Source organism: Lithobates pipiens, unplaced genomic scaffold (genome assembly GCF_037356315.1).
Source record: "Lithobates pipiens isolate NorthernLeopardFrog02 unplaced genomic scaffold, aLitPip1_a1.2 Scaffold_22, whole genome shotgun sequence".
Lineage (NCBI taxonomy): Eukaryota > Metazoa > Chordata > Amphibia > Anura > Ranidae > Lithobates > Lithobates pipiens.
The window spans coordinates 7301335-7321762 of NW_027507784.1; positions in this window are offsets into that span (position 1 = coordinate 7301335).

The following is a 20428-nucleotide window of genomic DNA, read 5'->3' on the forward strand; positions in this document are numbered from 1 at the left end:
CATATGAAAACGGTGTGCAAACCACACATGTGAGGTATCACCGCAAACGTTAGAGCGAGAGCAATAATTCTAGCACTAGACCTCCTCTGTAACGCAAAACATGTAACCAGTAAAAATTTTTAAAAATGCTGCCTATGGGGATTTTTAAATACCAAAGTTTGGCGCCATTTCACGAGCGCTTGCAATTTTGAAGCGTGACATGTTGGGTATCTATTTACTCAGCATATCTTCATCTATTACATTATGCAAAAAAATTGGGCTAACTTTACTGTTTTTTTTTTTTTATGACCATGAAACAGTTTTTTTTCTGAAAAAAAACGCATTCGAAAAATTTCTGCGCAAATACCATGCGAGATAAAAAGTGGCAAAAACTGCCATTGTATTCTCTAGGGTCTTTGCTAAAAAAAACATATATAATGTTTGGGGGTTCTATGAATTTTACATGTAGGAGAGAAATGTCAGAATTGGCCTGGATGCGAAGTGGTTATACAAAGGTGTGTTATAAATAATAAAGAAATAAAAAAAAAAAAAAACATCATAATAGTCCATATGTGTTAATATGATCAATCCATGAGCAACAAACACGTGTATCAAACTCAAAAACAGTTCATGGGTGGAATAATCCAACAAAGACGTGTTCACAAACGAAATCCAAATGATAGGTTTCCACCACTAGTGCAGCCCGTCATGTAGGAATAAGCCTTACTGAGGAGCCAGCGACCACCCTTGTTCAGGGGGGTCATATAAGTCTTAGTAGAACAGGAGGCTTGCTGTTGAAGTACCACCGACTGTCCTCCTCACAGGCAACCGGCCAACGTCTGTGGAAAGTGGTTTCAAAGGCGCTTCTGTCAGGAGACGATCACTGCGCCTCAATGGACGTTTCCTTCCACCAGTGGGATGTGGTCATCCAATGGATTTCCGCAAAAAGTTATGAGGAGAAAAAAAAACTTCAATAGTGCAGAGATACCTTTAGCTAATTTATTAAATAAAAAAAAAAATAAGGTACCAACGGGTTCACAAGACTAAAAATCGTTCCTTGCAAGGATAAAAGATAAAAAAAGCTCTGCTAATCTCCAAAAAAGCGATTTGCGCACGCGCACTGCATGTATGCGCAACGTCACTGAACATTCCATACTATCACTACCATACACTAGGGAGTGCTCATAAGTATTGAGCCTTGCCCAGAAAAAAAAAATGAACTAAGAAGCTGTAAATTTCAGGGTGTACCATTTGTCTATATTCAATGGCGCAAAAAATCAACTACCTTTCTTTTTCAGGTCCAAAGTGAACATGGCAGCACCTCCAGAAAAAATCCAATGTGGAAGAGCATAGGACCATAATCAAGTTCCTGTTTGTCCAAGGGAAAGGTGCGAAGCACATCCATGATGAAATGTCACAAACTTTGGGTGATAGTGGTCCTTAACCGGTTCCCGACCGGCGCACGCCGATGTACGTCAGCAGAATGGCACAGGCAGGCATATTGGCGTACAGGTACGTCCAATCTTTAATGCCGCCCTGCCATCACGAGCATGCTGCCGGCGGTGTGCTCGCGTGCCGGTCGGGACCCCCGTGAGTCCAGTCGCGGGTCCCGCAGACTCAATCGCCACGGGCATACCCGCGATCGTCTCATGGGACGGCTGAACGAGGAAATGTCGATGTAAACAGCATCTCCCCGTTCTGCCTAGCAACAAGTGATGCTGATCTCTGCTCCATGTGATTGGAGCAGAGATCAGTGTTCACTAAATGAAAGCCCAGCCCCCCCAACAGTTAGTAACACACCCCTAGGAACACTTAACCCCTACACTGCCACCCACTGGTTAACCCCTTCACTGCCAGTGTCATTTACACAGGAATCACTGCTTTTGTATAGCACTGATTGCTGTATAAATGACAATGGTCCCAAAAATGTGTCAAAAGTGTCTGATGTGTCCTCCATAATGTCGCAGTCACAATAAAAATCGCTGATCACCACCATTACTAGTAAAAAAAAAATGATTAATAAAAATGCCATAAAACTATCCCTATTTTATAAAAACTATAACTTTTGCGTAAACCAATCAATAATCGCTTACTGCAATTTTTTTTTACTAAAAATATGTAGAATAATACGTATCGGCCTAAACTGAGGGAAAAAAAATTTTTTTTATATATTTTTGGGGGATATTTATTATAACAAAAAGTAAAAAAATAATGCGTTTTTTTTTCAAAATTGTCGCTCTATTTTTGTTTATAGCGCAAAAAATAACCGCAGAGGTGATCAAAAACCACCAAAAGAAAGCTCTATTTGTGGGTAAAAAGGATGTCAATTGTTTGGGAGCCACGTCGCATGACCGCGCAATTGTCAGTTAAAGCGACGCAGTGCCGTATCGCAAAAGGTGGTCTGGTCTTTGGCCAGCAAAATGGTCCGGGGCTGAAAGTGGTTAATATGCAGCAGTTAAACGTTGGGTTGTCAATTTAAAAATCTTGGTGTTGAAATTAAGAAACCCGGTGGAAGGATTGTATATGCGTATGATTCGTTATATATTTTTGGCGCTGCACTTTTCTCACTTGCTAAGTTTTGCACCATTTTCTGTTGGATTGTAGTGTTAGCTGCTATTGTTATATGACTTTAGCGCCTACCCCACATTTTTAGGGGCCTGGGGGTGACCACCAGAGACAGGGAGGGCCAACATCTCTTCTTAGGGTTCAGGTTATTGGGCATGGTGGGTGCTGAACAAGGTAGAAAGATGGGCGCTAGTAACTTTTATGCTTGAAAAAAAAGAGAAGTTTGGCGATTTCTCTTTCTCCATTCTTCTTTCTTCCTACGTTTCAACTTCTCATTACTTGCCTTTCACATTTTCTCTTAGCCCTTGTACACACGGTCGGAGAATCTGTCGGAATGAGTCTTATCGGACCGTGTCGTCAGATAATCCGACTGTGTGTGGTATGCATCGGACTGATTCCGTCCGAATCTCCGTCCGACCCAATTTTCCAACATGTTGGAAATATTTCCCGACCAACTGGGCCGGACGGACCTAATCCGATCATGTGTAGAGCATTTTGATCGGACCAAGTGCCACGCATGCTCAGATCAAATTCCTACATCAAAGCTATTGGCTACTAGCCTGAATGTAGTCCCGTCGTAACGAAATTACGTCATCACGTTCTGAAAGATCGTATTTTTCGCCAACTTGGCCCGACCGTGTGTATGCAACAGTTTCGGACACAATCCGTCAGACTAAATCCGACGGGCAAAATCCGACGGATTTTGGTTGGCAAAATCTCCGACCGTGTGTACGTGGGCTTAGCCCCTGTACACACGGTCGGAGATTTCCACAACCAAATCCGTCGGATTTTGCCCGTCGGATTTTGTCCGTCGGATCTTGTCCGAAACTGTTGCATACACACGGTCGGAAAAAGTTGGCGAAAAATCCGATCTTTCAGAACGTGATGACGTCATTTCGTTACGATGGGACTACATTCAGGCTAGTAGCCAATAGCTTTGATGTAGGAATTTGATCTGAGCATGCGTGGCACTTGGTCCGATCAAAATTCTCTACACATGATCGGATTAGGTCCGTCCGGCCCAGTTGGTCGGGAAATATTTCCAACATGTTGGAAAATTGGGTCCGGCGGATATTCCGACAGATATTCAGACGGAATCAGTCCGATGCATACCACACACAGTCGGATTATCTGACGACACGGTCCGATAGGACACATTCCGACGGATTCTCTGACCGTGTGTACAAGGGCTTAGAACTTACAGACTGGTGGGATCTACAATGAGCCCAAGGAACGCACCTTCTGAGATCCCTTACGCAACTTCCTGAAAAGGTTCCTGGTTAGGCTAATCATTTCTGTTCCTGACAAACTGGCTAGAGTTTAATTTCCATTGGGTTAAACTATCTTCTCACATTTTTAATACCCAGAGCAATAAGCCTAACACCATTAGAGATGTTTTACAGTTTTGAGTATAGAACGCATTAAGGACATTTTTGCTTCAATTCTAATCTTCTTTCATTTATGTAATGTTCCTGGATTTACTGATGTAACGATGTAAAGATCACCACATCTATTATTTGTTTCTCTTTTTTTTTTAAGATATATAATAAAAAAAATTGAAAGTAAGTGTAGCGCTGGCTCCTTTCAAAGTTACATTTTCCTGAAACTACAGTTGGGTTTTGGGGCTAATTTTCTAAATTCATGGTTTCAGTGCCAGTCCAGCTGGGTTGCACTGGGTTCTCCTTGACCGAAGGTGTCGCTGTCACCACCAGCAAGAGTAAGCCCTTGTACACTAGTGATGGACGAACTTCCGACGGGACGTTTCGCGAACGCGAAACGCGAACGGACACAAACGTTCGCGAAAACGACCGTTCGCCGCGGGCTCCATTGACTTCAATGGGAGGCGAATTTCGCAAACCTTTAGGTCGAATTTGCGGCCACGGGGTAATTATTAGGGGGTAGCACGTAGTCCCACCACCTGGATAATAGCATAATACATGTATGAGGTGAATTTGGGATCGATAACTACAAGCATTTTTTTTTTATTTGGGAAATTGTTCTGACAATTCAGGACTATGGAGCTAATGAAGGCAATGGAGGAGAGGGAAGGTCAGGGACCAGGGTAGGCAAACAAGAGGGTGCAGGAGATACAGAGCACTGACAGCAGCACCGTAATACAGAGCACTGACATCAGCACCGTGACATACAGCGCTGACAGCAGCTCCGTGACATACAGCGCTGACAGCAGCTCCGTGACATACAGCGCTGACAGCAGCTCCGTGACATACAGCGCTGACAGCAGCTCCGTGACATACAGCGCTGACAGCAGCTCCGTGACATACAGCGCTGACAGCAGCACCGTGACATACAGCGCTGACAGCAGCTCCGTGACATACAGCGCTGACAGCAGCTCCGTGACATACAGCGCTGACAGCAGCTCCGTGACATACAGCGCTGACAGCAGCTCCGTGACATACAGCGCTGACAGCAGCTCCGTGACATACAGCGCTGACAGCAGCACCGTGACATACAGCGCTGACAGCAGCTCCGTGACATACAGCGCTGACAGCAGCTCCGTGACATACAGCGCTGACAGCAGCTCCGTGACATACAGCGCTGACAGCAGCTCCGTGACATACAGCGCTGACAGCAGCTCCGTGACATACAGCGCTGACAGCAGCTCCGTGACATACAGCGCTGACAGCAGCTCCGTGACATACAGCGCTGACAGCAGCTCCGTGACATACAGCGCTGACAGCAGCTCCGTGACATACAGCGCTGACAGCAGCTCCGTGACATACAGCGCTGACAGCAGCTCCGTGACATACAGCGCTGACAGCAGCACCGTAAGCAGCCCCAGGAGGAAGTCAGCACAGCACAGGGATGGTGTGATCCCCTCATAATAAGAACCCCCAGGAGGAAGTCAGCACAGCACAGGGATGGTGGGAGCCCCTCATAATAAGAACACCCAGGAGGAAGTCAGCACAGCACAGGGATGGTGGGAACCCCTCATAATAAGCAGCCCCAGTAGAAATATGACACCGCTCAACCTCTTCAAAGAGGAGGGTAGGGGCATATAGTACGGTGTGCTTTTTTGGGTCAGGGAAGTGAGCCAAATGAATTAAGAAGGTCTGTGTGCTTGATTCCAAAAATTGTTTATAGACATATACATGGTCTACTGATCACATGTGTTGAATTCCTCCGAGATCCATGCCTCATTCATTTTTAGAAATGTGAGGTAGTTAACACTGTGGTGAGCTAGGCGAGTACGCTTATCGGTCACAATCCCCCCTGCTGCGCTGAACGTCCTTTCGGACAGGACACTGGATGAGGGGCAAGCCAACAGTTCGATTGCAAATTGGGCAAGCTCTGGCCAGAGGTCAAGCCTGCCCACCCAGTAGTCTAGGGGTTCATCACTCCTCAGAGCGTCCACATCGGCCGTTAACCCAATGTAGTCGGACACCTGACGGTCTAGGCGTTCCCTGATGCTGGATCCGGATGACACCTGTCGATGGGTCGGCTGAAAGAATGACCTCATATCCGAAGTCACCAACACATCTTCAAACCGGCCTCTTCTTGCAGGCGCTGTTGGATTGGTACCCGCAAATCCTTCTCTGGGAGTGGGAATTGCTCCTCTGCCAGCGCACGCAAAAGCAGAATGCAGCATTTCTCGAAGCAAGGCCTGGAAGTGCTGCATTCTGACAGCCCTCTGCGACGGCGGTAACATTTCCGCCATTTTGTGTTTGTACCGGGGGTCTAAGTACGTTGCCACCCAGTACTGGTCCTTGACCCTCATGCTTTTTATACGGGGGTCCCTATTAAAACACTGGAGCATGAAGGCCCCCATTTGCACTAAAGTGGAAGCGGTGTGGTGGCCTGGCTCCTGCTCATCATCCAGGATAATGTCGTCCTCTTCATTCTCCTCTCCCCATCCTCGCACAACAGGGATCCCAGAAAGGTTTAAAGCATGCTCTTCTTGCTCCTGCTCATCCGCCCCGGCACCATCCTCCTCTGACTCCTCATCAGACTCCTGTTGTTGACTTGTCTCAGATAGAGTAGCCCCCCCTGGGAATTCATCCAGCATTGCGACTTCCTCATCTTCCCGCTCCTGCTCCTCCACAGCCTGATCAATGACACGACGCAATGCACGCTCCAGAAAGAAGGCATAAGGTACCATGTCACTGATGGCGCCATGGCTGCGACTGACCAGTTTGGTGATCTCCTCAAATGGCCGCAGAAGTCTGCATGTGTCGCGCATGAGCAGCCACTGGCGCGGTGAAAAAAAACCCAGCTCCCCAGAACCGTTTCTTTCGCAGAGTTCATACAGGTAGACGTTAACTGCACGTTTCTGCTGGAGCAGCCTATCAAGCATATAGAAGGTTGAGTTCCATCGCGTCGGGCAATCGCAAATAAGACGTCTGACCGGCAGATGGTGTCGCCGCTGAATGTCAGCAAGGCGAGCCATGGCCGTGTAAGATCTTCTGAAATGGGCCGAGATTTTCCTTGCCTGCCGCAAGATGTCCTGGACCCCAGGGTATTTGACAAGGAATCGCTGCACGACCAAGTTTAAGACGTGTGCCATGCACGGCACGTGCGTGATTTTGCCCTGTTTCAATGCGCTAAGCAGATTGGCACCGTTGTCACACACCACTTTACCAACTGTCAAATTGAGCGGTGTTAGCCACTCATCTGCCTGTGAACGCAAAGCTGAAAGGAGTGCCGGGCCAGTGTGGCTCTTTGCTTCCAGGCACAACAGACGCAGCACGGCATGGCAACGTCTCACCTGGCATGTGGAATAGGTTCTGGGGAGCTTGGGCGGTGCAGTGGAAGAGACGCTAGCAGCGGAAAAGGAGGAGGCAGCTGAGGAGGAGAGGGAGGAGGATGGAGTAGGAGGAGGAGAAGAAGAGTCAGGCCTGCATGCAATCCGTGGCGGTAAAACCAAATCTACACGGGTGCCACGGGTTACATGCTTGACGGCCGTCAGAAGGTTCACCCAGTGGGCAGTAAAACTGATATACCTTCCCTGCCCGTGTTTGCTAGACCACGTGTCTGTGGTCAGATGTATCTTGGCACCGACACTGTGTGCCAGAGATACATTCACTTGCCGCTGAACATGGCCATATAGCTCTGGGATGCCCTTCTCTGAGAAATACTTCCTTCCTGGGACCTTCCATTGTGGTGTTCCAATGGCCACAAATTTGCGAAAGGCCTCCGAGTCCACCAGTTTATATGGCAGTAGTTGGCGGGCTATGAGTTCTGACAAGCCAGCCGCCAACCGTTGGGCAAGAGGGTTATCCGGCGTCATCATTTTTTTACGCTCAAACATTAGGCCCACGGAAGCCTGCCTTTTTGCAGAAAAATGTGAGCTTGGCGTGATGGAAGGTGGAGTGGAGGACAATTGTGAGGAGAGAGGAGAAGGAGAAGTAGAAGACGAGGCTGGACGGTGAGAGCCTGCAGTGTGGCTTTGTGTGTTCCGTTGCTCCCACTGGGCTCGGTGATGGCTGCTCATGTGCCTTCTTAAGGCGGTCGTCCCTAGGTGAGTATTGGGCTTACCGCGACTAACGCGTTGACTGCAAAGATTGCAGATGGCAACGCTATTGTCAGCAGCGGACACGTTAAAAAAAGCCCACACTGCGGAGCCATGTGCCGGTGTCCTGGGAGCGCCAGATGTGACCGTACATGGTCGATGACTCGCTCCTGATACATTTGCAGTCTGCTTTGTCCCTGCTGTGCAATGTAAGTCATTGCTGCTTCTCCTCCCTATCTGCTGGTCCATATCTCCCTCTGAACTCCCCTCCTCTTCCTCTCTTGTGGGCACCCACGTGACATCACTAGACACGTCATCATCAACGTCACCTTCCCCACCGCTATAAGTAGAGTAGGCAGCAACACCGGGGACCAACCTCCTCCTTGGGCTGATCTGGGTACTGGCGTCAGACTGCTGAGTAGCGCTTGTTGCTACCTCCTCTTCCTGATCCAATACCAAGAGTGGCTGCGCATCAGAAATGTCCTCTTGATATGGATCGGAAAATAATTCCAGTGACTCAAGCGGAAGGTATGTGGTGGTGGTGGTGGTGGTCGTGTTGTTGGTGGTAGTGTCTTTGGGGGTGCACATAGCAGAGAGTGAAGAAGAGGGTGCAGATCGAGAGGATGAGGAGGGTGCAGAAGAGTAAGGCTGAGCGAGCCACTCAACCAAGTCTGGTGCATCCTTTAAAGTAATTGAACGCACCTTCTGCAACTTCCCACTTTGGCTCAAGCCTGTTGCTCCTGCCCTACCCCTACCACCCCTGCGGAAGGGCCTGCCTCTTCCTCTGCATGTCATTTTTTAAATGACCCTGTGACAAAACTCTTAGTCCCTATACCGCTGAAGGACTGCTGCAGTATAGGTGAGCGGTCAGCAGTGGTGCACGTCAACCCTATCTATTGTGGACCTATAGCGGTCCTTACAGAACAGCAGACTGTACCGCACTCAAGCCTATGTACCGTAGCACCCTATACCAAGTTACCAGTCCTTATAAGAACTTTTGTGGACCAAGCAGGTTGTGTATTAGTGTTTAGCAGACTGTACGTCAGTCCCTATACCGCTGAAGGACTGCTGCAGTATAGGGCAGCGGTCAGCAGTGGTGCACGTCAACCCTATCTATTGTGGACCTATAGCGGTCCTTACAGAACAGCAGACTGTACCGCACTCAAGCCTATGTACCGTAGCACCCTATACCAAGTTACCAGTCCTTATAAGAACTTTTGTGGACCAAGCAGGTTGTGTATTAGTGTTTAGCAGACTGTACGTCAGTCCCTATACCGCTGAAGGACTGCTGCAGTATAGGGCAGCGGTCAGCAGTGGTGCACGTCAACCCTATCTATTGTGGACCGATAGCGGTCCTTACAGAACAGCAGACTGTACCGCACTCAAGCCTATGTACCGTAGCACCCTATACCAAGTTACCAGTCCTTATAAGAACTTTTGTGGACCAAGCAGGTTGTGTATTAGTGTTTAGCAGACTGTACGTCAGTCCCTATACCGCTGAAGGACTGCTGCAGTATAGGGCAGCGGTCAGCAGTGGTGCACGTCAACCCTATCTATTGTGGACCGATAGCGGTCCTTACAGAACAGCAGACTGTACCGCACTCAAGCCTATGTACCGTAGCACCCTATACCAAGTTACCAGTCCTTATAAGAACTTTTGTGGAACAAGCAGGTTGTGTGTTAGTGATTAGCAGACTGTACGTCAGTCCCTATACCAATGAAGGACTGCTGCAGTATAGGGCAGCGGTCAGCAGTAGTGCACGGCAACCCTATGTATTGTGGACCGATAGCGGTCCTTACAGAACAGCAGACTGTAACGCACTCAGGCCTATGTACCGTAGCACCCTATACCAAGTTACCAGTCCTTATAAGAACTTTTGTGGACCAAGCAGGTTGTGTGTTAGTGATTAGCAGACTGTACGTCAGTCCCTATACCAATGAAGGACTGCTGCAGTATAGGGCAGCGGTCAGCAGTAGTGCACGGCAACCCTATGTATTGTGGACCGATAGCGGTCCTTACAGAACAGCAGACTGTACTGCACTCAGGCCTATGTACCGTAGCACCCTATACCAAGTTACCAGTCCTTATAAAAACTTTTGTGGACCAAGCAGGTTGTGTGTTAGTGTTTAGCAGACTGTGCGTCAGTCCCTATACCGCTGAAGGACTGCTGCAGTATAGGGCAGCGGTCAGCAGTAGTGCACGGCAACCCTATGTATTGTGGACCGATAGCGGTCCTTACAGAACAGCAGACTGTAACGCACTCAGGCCTATGTACCGTAGCACCCTATACCAAGTTACCAGTCCTTATAAGAACTTTTGTGGACCAAGCAGGTTGTGTGTTAGTGATTAGCAGACTGTACGTCAGTCCCTATACCAATGAAGGACTGCTGCAGTATAGGGCAGCGGTCAGCAGTAGTGCACGGCAACCCTATGTATTGTGGACCGATAGCGGTCCTTACAGAACAGCAGACTGTAACGCACTCAGGCCTATGTACCGTAGCACCCTATACCAAGTTACCAGTCCTTATAAGAACTTTTGTGGACCAAGCAGGTTGTGTGTTAGTGATTAGCAGACTGTACGTCAGTCCCTATACCAATGAAGGACTGCTGCAGTATAGGGCAGCGGTCAGCAGTAGTGCACGGCAACCCTATGTATTGTGGACCGATAGCGGTCCTTACAGAACAGCAGACTGTAACGCACTCAGGCCTATGTACCGTAGCACCCTATACCAAGTTACCAGTCCTTATAAGAACTTTTGTGGACCAAGCAGGTTGTGTGTTAGTGATTAGCAGACTGTACGTCAGTCCCTATACCAATGAAGGACTGCTGCAGTATAGGGCAGCGGTCAGCAGTAGTGCACGGCAACCCTATGTATTGTGGACCGATAGCGGTCCTTACAGAACAGCAGACTGTACTGCACTCAGGCCTATGTACCGTAGCACCCTATACCAAGTTACCAGTCCTTATAAAAACTTTTGTGGACCAAGCAGGTTGTGTGTTAGTGTTTAGCAGACTGTGCGTCAGTCCCTATACCGCTGAAGGACTGCTGCAGTATAGGGCAGCGGTCAGCAGTAGTGCACGGCAACCCTATGTATTGTGGACCGATAGCGGTCCTTACAGAACAGCAGACTGTAACGCACTCAGGCCTATGTACCGTAGCACCCTATACCAAGTTACCAGTCCTTATAAGAACTTTTGTGGACCAAGCAGGTTGTGTGTTAGTGATTAGCAGACTGTACGTCAGTCCCTATACCAATGAAGGACTGCTGCAGTATAGGGCAGCGGTCAGCAGTAGTGCACGGCAACCCTATGTATTGTGGACCGATAGCGGTCCTTACAGAACAGCAGACTGTACTGCACTCAGGCCTATGTACCGTAGCACCCTATACCAAGTTACCAGTCCTTATAAGAACTTTTGTGGACCAAGCAGGTTGTGTGTTAGTGATTAGCAGACTGTACGTCAGTCCCTATACCAATGAAGGACTGCTGCAGTATAGGGCAGCGGTCAGCAGTAGTGCACGGCAACCCTATGTATTGTGGACCGATAGCGGTCCTTACAGAACAGCAGACTGTACTGCACTCAGGCCTATGTACCGTAGCACCCTATACCAAGTTACCAGTCCTTATAAGAACTTTTGTGGACCAAGCAGGTTGTGTATTAGTGTTTAGCAGACTGTGCGTCAGTCCCTATACCGCTGAAGGACTGCTGCAGTATAGGGCAGCGGTCAGCAGTAGTGCACGGCAACCCTATGTATTGTGGACCGATAGCGGTCCTTACAGAACAGCAGACTGTACCGCACCCAAGCCTATGTACCGTAGCACCCTAGACAGACCAAGTTACCAGTCCTGATAAAGAGCTTTGTGGAACAAGTGAGTTGTGAATGATTAGCAGACTGCAGCAGAAGGGCAGCAGTCAAGTATAATATTCTTTCTATATTTGGAAGAAAGAATATTATACGTGTACAAGCCTATTACCGTACCACTGATACCAGTCCTGAAAAGAACCTTTGTGGAACTAATAGTAACAGCAAGTCTTTAAAATTATCCTCACTGCCTGACACACTGCTTCCTGCCTGTCCCTATACAAATTGGCAAAAAAGAGTAGGCTGGAACGATTAGCTGGAACAGCTCTTTTGTGGACCTGATAGTAACAGCTAATGATGATGATGATGATGATGATGAAGAAAGACTAATCTGGCTGAGCTGTCCCTAAAATAGCAGCATACAGCGCTCTGTCCCTTTATCTAAACTGACAAAAGAAACTCAGGCTGCTGACCTAACACCTATACCAGTCCTGAAAAGAACTTTTGTGTACCAAATAGCTAGCGTTTTCTCTGTCCCTACTCCACACAGGATCCTTTCCCTACAGTGACAGAAGAAAGAATGTAAAATGGCCACCGGATCGGGTGTATTTATAGGTTAGGGGGAATGTCCAAGTGTCCATGAGCTGTCATGTCTCAATTGGTTGTCCTGTAACACATGATAAACGTGTCACGAAAGGTTAAAGTTCTTGTATACATTAAACACGTAAGTCCGCCGGGGCGAACGACGGAAAAAGGCGTTCGAACCCGCGGACGGCGAAAGTCGGAAATTCGCCGCGAAACGACCGCCGGGCGAACCGTTCGGCCATCACTATTGTACACACGGTCGGAGATTCCGACAACCAAATCCATCTGAGTAATTCCGATGGATTCATTCCAGAAGAGGTCCGGAAGTGATGTTGCATACACACGGTCGGACTAAGTTGTCGGGAAATCCGTGATGACGTTATTTCGTTACGACAGGACTACGTTCAGGCTAGTAGCCAATAGCTTTGGTCTATGAATTTGATCTGAGCATGCGTGGCACTTTGTCCGTCGGAGTAGGCTACACACGATTGGAGTATGTCCGATAGGAGCATTTTGCCGGAAAATTTTACCGGCAAGTTGGAAAACTTGGTCTGACGGAAACAGTCCGATGTAGACCACACACAGTCGGAATATCCGACAAAACGGTCCGATAGGAAACATTCCGTCGGGATCTCTGGCCATGTGTACAAGGGTTTAGAACGCAGTCTGGCTGGGTGTAATGAATGCCACTGTTCTTTCAGAACCAACCCAGTGGGAGTGTTCTCCCACTGTGCATTCTGGGAGGTGGTATTTAAGGTAGAATATTTTCCGTCTGTTCAGTTCTGGTGGTCATCCTGACCAGCCCCATGGCCCTCCTGGCCTGGGGTGCGGAACCATGCTTTCAAGTCTCAGGGCTGGCTAGCCAGTGGCAACACAACTGCAGGGACAGGCCTGAATGGATTTCGGGGCCTATTGATCCAAAGGTGGTCCGGTGCTGTCACATCTAATGGAGAGGTCCAGGAACTGGAGAAACCCCAGGGGAGGACTGTTCAGGAGAAGGCCTGCGCAAGGCTGGCTTCTCTGAAGGAGCCTGGAGGCTTAGTTGAAGGACACTACATGGATCTACATTCATATGGTATTGCCGGATCAGCTGAGAGATACTGGTAACGTATGATAGCTCTTTAAATTTGTCTATATCCCTCAGTACGCGCAAGTCTGTGGCAGAGGCTTTCTCAAATATTCTATGATCAAGTCTGTGGCAGAGGCTTTCTCAAATATTCTATGCTCAAGTCTGTGGCAGAGACTTTACTCAACACCTTACCGGCTGCTAGGCCTAGTGAGAGGAGGTCTGTCCGGGGGTTGTAAAATCCAGCTGTGAAACGGTTGCTATTCTCTGGATTTTTCCTATAAGAGATTTTTCATTTTTGCAGTCTAAAGTACCTGAACTTATTCCTAACTCTCTACCCTAAACTGAGAGACTCTGTTTCTGTTTGAAATAAATAACCCAAAAGAAGATTCAGTGTCAGTTCCCACATTTCTTTGGGCCATCTACCACAGGAACCCCTAGACAGAGAAGCATTCAAGAAGGTAACGGTAAGCCCAATAAAACCAGCAACTGCTTCGGGGGTCAGTGGTACATGTGGGGGCTCCAGTCCGAGATTTACCGTTACCTCTTGCAACTTAAAAGGAACTGTCCATGTGGAATTTGTAAGGTTCTTTGTTTTTTGGGCTGTGCCGGAAAAAGCCCAAGAGTTGCGTGACCGGAGGAACCAGTGGGAAGAATCTTGCCTGTTTCTTTTTCCTGCACGAGACACCACGTGAGTGTGCCGTAGGAGAAAGAGGAAAGAGGTTGTGTTTCTTTGCAGAAGAAAAAGAAAATGTTCTGGATTCCAGGAACATCGTCCATCATGGGACCCAGGATGCCTTCGGTGGGAAATCCCACAAGTGTGAGACTGCCTGGGACTTTGCTCACGGATACAGGAATTCGCCTGAGACCGCAGGGGCGTTTTGTCATGTACACGACGGGAGACATCGAGGCGTTGGGAATGCTCTGCAACAAGTGCGAGGGACTGGTCACTGATGCCTGCAGTGTGGAGAGTATCTGTTTAAAGTGGAGCAACCCACCGTGCCGCCTCGGGCGTACCGCATGGACTGGGCCACGGCCATTGTCACCGAGGAGTCTGCTGTATATGCTCCTGTGGCGAGGCCTACAACTTGTATGGTGACTACTAAAACCAGTGTCCCGGAGGGAAATGCTGTCACCACCGTTACCGGAGGAGCCACTCCAGATGTCATGGACACTACCTCATCTACCATTAATACAATTACTGTGCCTGCTCTGAAGAAAGTGGGTTACGTCAAGGCCTCCTGAGGCCGCAGTAGAGGTTCAACTCAGAACTTGCTTGGATCAGAACGGGCGAAGGAGATCGCTCCCAAGGAATCCGCTACAGATACGGGTGAGACATCTGGGGAAATTGTGTTAAGTGGGACTGTACGTAACTATTTGCTAGCAAAGGAGTCGCGGGACTCAGAGATTGATTCCCTGTCCGATATGTCAGGGGATGACGATTTGTTTGAGACTTTGTCCCGAGAGATGTTATGGGCCAACGCAGATGATGTGGCCGCAACTTGCAATGTTTCTGGCTGGTTAGCCCTAAATTCGGGGAGTGCATCGCCTCGGGTGGGAACCCCTACAACTATTGACTTGCCTGCATCCCCTCCCTGTTTCAGGGGATATTCGGTGACCAGATTAAATATCACTAAACTGTTAAGACAGCACTAATTTCTGACCTATCAAGTGAGTCATCTTAGGACTCTCACCCTCTTTATCTTTCTGGCAGCTAAGATTACTATAGCGAGAGCATGGAAAACAGGGTTTATACCTAGCAATTGTGAAAAAAAAAATCTCTTGGAACATGATCAATAAAAAATTAGCTAGTATTCTTCATGACCAACAACATTGCTTTGAAAGGGTATGTAGTCCCTGGATCAGATACCTTCAGTCCCCGTGGGGGGGGGGGGGGGTGGTCTAAAGCATAGGGAGAACTAGATTGTTAGAAAGGAGTTATGACCACTATAAGGGTTGCTGTAGTCACTGACCGAGGGGGGGGGGGGGGAGGATATGGATCTTAAGTCAATGCTGAGCACTAGACCCAAAATAGGTGAAGGGAAGATATTTAATTTGTCTTTGGTGACCAATTATTCGATAACGCATTACGCCTATTTATGTCTCTTATACCCCGTACACACGATCGGACTTTCCAACAAAAAAAAAACGTGGAATTTTGTTCGAAGGTTGTTGGCTCCAACTTGTCTTGCATACACACGTGGTCACACAAATGTTGGCCAACAATTACCATTGTAGTGACGTACAAGACGTACGGTGAGCCAATAAAAAGGAATTTTAATAGTCATGCGCCACCCTTTGGGCTCCTTCAGCTAATGTCGTGTATGGTGAGCATTGATTCCGAGCATGGGTGTTTGTACTTTGGACTTTTGTCCGATGGACTTGCGTACACACGATCGGAAAGACCGTTGGCAGAAAGTTTGTTGGCAGAAAATTTGAGAACCTGCTAGCCAATTCCAACAACAAATGTCCGATGGAGCGTACACATGGTCGGACTTTCCGCCGATAAGCTCACATCCAACATTTGTTGTCGGAAAAGCCAATCGTGTGTACGGGGCATTGTACTTTTCGGTATTTGACTCGGTGCACCTAGCATCTCCTATTAAATAAACATATGTGATAGATTGGGCCCCTTAGCAGAACTGTTGTCACCAAGTGGCTTCTTTAGGCTCCCTATGTTTGAAATAGTCTTCTTCAACACGTCACTGGATGCCATGTCTAAAACACTGTTTAATGTACTCTTCTGTGTGTTTTTGGATCTGTTTGTGTCATATTTTCTTGTCTTGCCTTTTTTTGTACTATGTTCTTTATTGATACCTTTGTACATTTTTTATATTTTCGATAAAGAAACATTGAAACTAAAAATATGCATTAACCCCATCTCGTAAATGCTGATAAGAATATTATTCCCCTTTTCCGGAGTTACCATTGAGATCTGAATGGATCAGAAAAGTGAATGAGGTGATGGAAGCAGAAATATGGTTACATCAGAGGGGGGCGGGGTCACCCATACGTCACTGGGGAACCCCATGGCTTCCCTCACCAGCGTCATAGGGGGCGGGGTCAGGTGACGGGTGGCCCCACCCTCCTAATATAAGAAACGTCACCGCTGGGATCCCTGCAGTGTCTCCGAAGTGGAGACAGAAGACGGATGCATGGATGGACTGCGCTGGACTGAGAGATCCTCCGTCGCTGGATCAGATGAACCATCGCTGGACCCCCGGAGAGATGATCATCCGTCGCTGGATTGCAAGAGTGGATTAGCACCGCTGGAATCTTTTTTTTAGTTTTTTTATTTTTAATAAAGGAATTTTTCAAAAGTGTGTTTGTCTTATTTAACCATTTTTTACACTTTCTTTGTGAAATGGTAGGGGTACTTTTGTACCCCCTTACCACTTCAAACAGGGGGGGGGGGGCGGGATCTGGGGGTCTCCTTGAGGTCTTCTGGGGGTCTCCTTGAGGGGTCACAGACCCCCAAAGCCTCCTCCCAATTTTGAGGGCATGTGGCCTGGTACAGTTTAGGAGGGAGGGGGGGCCGCTCTCTCGTCCCCCCCTCTTTTCCTGCGGCCTGCCAGGTTGCGTGCTCGGATAAAGGGTCTGGTATGGATTTTTAGGGGGACCCCCACGTCAATTTTTTTTTTTTATTTGACACAGGGTTCCCCTTAATATCCATACCAGACCTGAAGGGCCTGGTAATTGAATTCAGGGGAACCCCACGCTTTTTCTTTTTTTTCTTTTCTTTTTTTTTTTTATCAATGAATGAATTATCGGCTTATACAGAGAACACTCATTGAGTGTTCTCTGTATTACGGAGCCGACAATGGAAAGTGATTTTAAAAGACTTTTTTTCCTTGCGAAATGACACTTTGTGCAGGGACAGTTCTAAGCACGGGAAACATGCGCCCCTTCACAGGCATACTATAGACACCCCCCAGGTATGAAATTTAAAGGAATATTACACTTTTATTGTTTCACTTTAATCATTATTAAAATCACTGCTCCCGAAAAAACGCCCGTTTTTAAAACTTTTTTTTGCATTGATCCATGTCCCCTGGGGCAGGACCCGGGTCCCCAAACACTTTTTAGGACAGTAACTTGCATATTAGCCTTTAAAATGAGCACTTTAGATTTCTCCCATAGACTTGTATAGGGTGTTCCGGCTTTTCGAATTTGCCGCGAACACCCCAAATTGTTCACTGAACAGGCGAACAGGCAATGTTCGAGTCGAACTCGAAGCTCATCCATATTAGTGACTTGTAACGATCAATGTGAGAAATTTTACAGTGTTTGGGCAACCTGGATGCATCACAAACCTTCTGGACCTGATTATGGTCCTGAGCTTTCATTTTTTTTGTACCACCTACCCTTCCTCTGGGGCTGGAGGGAATGAGGACACACGTGGGTGTTTATCCCACATGCTTGTTTTTATATACAAGATGCCCTTCTCGTTGTACCTGTCTCACCCTGGCTGGGGTAGAGCTGGCCCTCTTCAACTAAAGTTATTTTCTGTAAATGTTGGTTTTAGTTTTTCTTTGTGGTCAATCCGGCCACTCCTGTTTATTTAATTCCTGTGTTGTCCTACCCCAAGAGGGTGTGTAAATGTTATTTTGTCTGGCAATGTCTAAGCCCTTGTACACACGGGTCGGACATTCCGACAACAAAATCCGTCGGATTTTGTCCGACAGATTTTGTCCGAAACTGGTGTTGCATACACACGGTCGGACAAAGTTGTCGGAAAATCCGATCGTACGTAACGTGATGACGTTATTTCATTACGACGGGACTACGTTCAGGCTAGTAGCCAATAGCTTTGGTCTAGCAATTTGATCTGAGCATGCGTGGCACTTTGTCCGATCGGAATTCTCCACACACAATCGGACAAAGTCCGATCGGATCATGTTGTTGGAAAGTTTTATAGCCCAGCTCTAAAACGTTGTCTGTCGGATATTCCGACGGAAACAGTCCGATGGAGCCCACACGCAGTCGGATTATCCAACAACACGGTCCGATCGGACATTTTTCCTCGGAATGTCCGACCGTGTGTACAAGGGCTTAAAGGGGTTGTAAAGGTTTGTTTTTTTTATTTTCTAAATAGGTTCCTTTAAGCTAGTGCATTGTTGGTTCACTTACCTTTTCTTTTGATTTCCCTAAGTTTTTTTTTTTTCTTTGTCTGAATTTCTCACTTCCTGTTTCTCCTCAGTAAACTTCACACCATCATCCGGGACGGTGTTTAGTCAGCCAGAGCAGCTTACTGAGGAGGAACAGGAAGTGAGAAATTCAGACAAAGAAAACAAAGAAAAAAAAAAACATTTAGAAGGGAAATCGAAAGGAAAGGGTAAATGAACCAACAATGTACTAGCTTAAAGGAACCTATTTAGAAAATAAAAAAACGAACCTTTACAACCCCTTCAATATGCAACAGAGAGGACATGGGAATTTTTTGTTTATAATTCTAATTTTATTGGTGGACTTTTTTGTTGGCACGTCAACAGAAAAACTTTAGAAAGATCTAAACATCACAATTGTGGATTCTCACTTTATATTGCACTCGCTCTATATTATAAATAAAGGTAATATAAAAAAAAAAGAGTATCCACAGCAGATTATACAGTATAGTAGTTGTACGATAAGGAAGGGAACTGTCTCTCGCACTACTGGGAGTAGCTAATGGATGTCACTATTAACAGAAATAAAGTGATACTAGAGCGTGTCTAATGCAGCAAAACCTAAAAGTGCATCACCAAACGCTCAAACATATAAAACCGGTGATTTTGCGCAAAAAATAAAAGGTTATCACAAAAAAAAAAACACTATAATAAGATACCCAACAGATAAATCACTCAAAAGAGGAGGAAGAGTACCTCCATATGTTACCGAAGTGCAAAAATACAATGTGCAAAAGTCATCCGCAAAGTGTCCCAAATGGGGAACTGTGCAAAAATCGCATTAAAATGTGCAAAATAGCAATCAAACGTACAAAAAAATAGCAATTGTTCCGAATTATCTGGGTTTGTGAGCGGATTACCTCACTTTATCTTATCTATCGGAGGGATATTTGAGAGCTTAGATACAGTGCACACTCCCTAATGAAGTACCTATGAGTGACAGTGGAGACTCCTGATTATTCATGGATGCGATTTATTTCCAGAATTGAGGTGAGAGTTTTGGGATACTTGCGCACCAAGAGGCTGCGTTCGAAAAATATCGAGGAACATACATGGACATTTCAAAAGTATTGATATTCATTTATCAGTTCTATTTATTTGGATCCACCAGTCCGCGAAGACGGCGGAATTTTGAACATTCTATTTACTATTTTATTCGCTAACTTAGAGGCTTGCAGCCCCATTTATAGACCCGTTTTGGGGATTTATTCACATGCACGTTCTTTGTTTATTTTATCTTTGAAGATTAATTACCTCACGTGACCTTAGGAACTGCTTTGGACACTTTATTGCTATTTTTTTGCACGTTGGATTACTATTTTTTTTACTATTTTTTGCATGTTTGATTGCTAATTTGCACATTTTAATGCAATTTTTGCACAGTTCTCCATTTGGCACATTTGGGACACTTTGCTGATTACTTTTGCACATTATATTTTTGCACTTTGGTAACATATGGAGGTACTCTTCCTCCTCTTTTGAGTGATTTATCTGTTGGGTATCTTATTGTAGTGTTTTTTAGTGATAACCTTTTATTTTTTTGCGCAAAATCACTTTTACAGATCTCATAGTTGTACGATAGCTTTGCCATCTTTTCAAATGCACTGAAGTTCTAATATGTATGTATAGATTTTCTGGGCGGGCCTATGAATTGATTCAAAGAGCATGGCAATGAAAGTGACCCAAATTGTCAGTCTGAATCTGAGCAGCATGTCCACACCTGGAGTGAATAGGGGGTGCAAACCATGTTTTTTAGGGGGTGCAAACTGTGATTTAAAACTCCTTAGTCCACCTTT